This window comes from Rhagoletis pomonella, unplaced genomic scaffold (assembly GCF_013731165.1).
Source record: "Rhagoletis pomonella isolate Grant_MI unplaced genomic scaffold, Rhpom_1.0 Rhpom_scaffold_00003, whole genome shotgun sequence".
Lineage (NCBI taxonomy): Eukaryota > Metazoa > Arthropoda > Insecta > Diptera > Tephritidae > Rhagoletis > Rhagoletis pomonella.
Window position 1 is genome coordinate 46814700 of NW_023458557.1, and position 1027 is coordinate 46815726.

Below are 1027 nucleotides of genomic sequence, written 5' to 3' on the forward strand. Positions count from 1 at the left end.
TACTTTTTAATTGCGGCAAATAATATTTGTATAGTTGAAACCAGCGTGCCATGTCAAGCTTTATCGCCAAGGGATACGCTAGGGAATTAACGCCAACTGAGGCAAAGGTTCAAACGCCTTTTAATTTGTACTTACCACATTTTGCAGTTTTTAATAACAATAAGCCTGGCAAGCTGCGGCTGGTGTTCGATGTGGCAGCGGCGGTAAACAGGGTGTCGTTAAACTCTGTTCTCCTTAAGGGTCCAGATGAAATGCAACCCTTGATTGGAGTATTGCTACAATTTCGAGAGGGCGTTGTCGCCATATGCGCTAACATAAGGGAAATGTTCCTACAAGTCGGTATGAGGCAGGAAGATCAGAATGCAAAACGTTTCCTGTGGCGATACGACATCAATTACCCTGCAGTAATCTATGTGATGACTTCAATGATTTTTGGAGCCACATGCTCTCCATGCATAGCACAGCATGTTAAGAACAGAAATGCTGAAGAAGTCGCCGGTGATCGCCTCGAAGTGGTAAGGGTAATAACTGACAATCATTATGTGGATGACTTCGTGTGCAGCTTTAGGGACGAGCGTGAAGCATTGGAAATTGCTCAAGCCGTGAGGGAAACTCATTTAAAGGCCGGATTTGTTTTGAAAAAATTTTATCTCCAACTCCAGAGACGTGCAAAACCGCGTAAACAAAAGCGTTCAACACTCACAGGCCGTAGTTAGCATGGATGCAGGTGGTCATGTCGACAAGGTGTTGGGACTGTTCTGGGACAGCCAAGTTGATGCACTTGTATTCAAAAAAAAAGTAAAATTGCATCGAGTTGATCCACAGATACTCACAGGGGACAAATGCCCAACTAAACGAGAATTTCTGGGTTTGGTGATGTCTGCTTATGACCCCTTGGGAATGTAGGCCGATATTATGATATATGGGAAGAATTTACTGCAGTCACTGTGGAGGAAAGGCACTGCGTGATGACGAAATTCCTTCTGATATTTTTGGCAGATTCACGTCATGGATCAGAAGATTACGA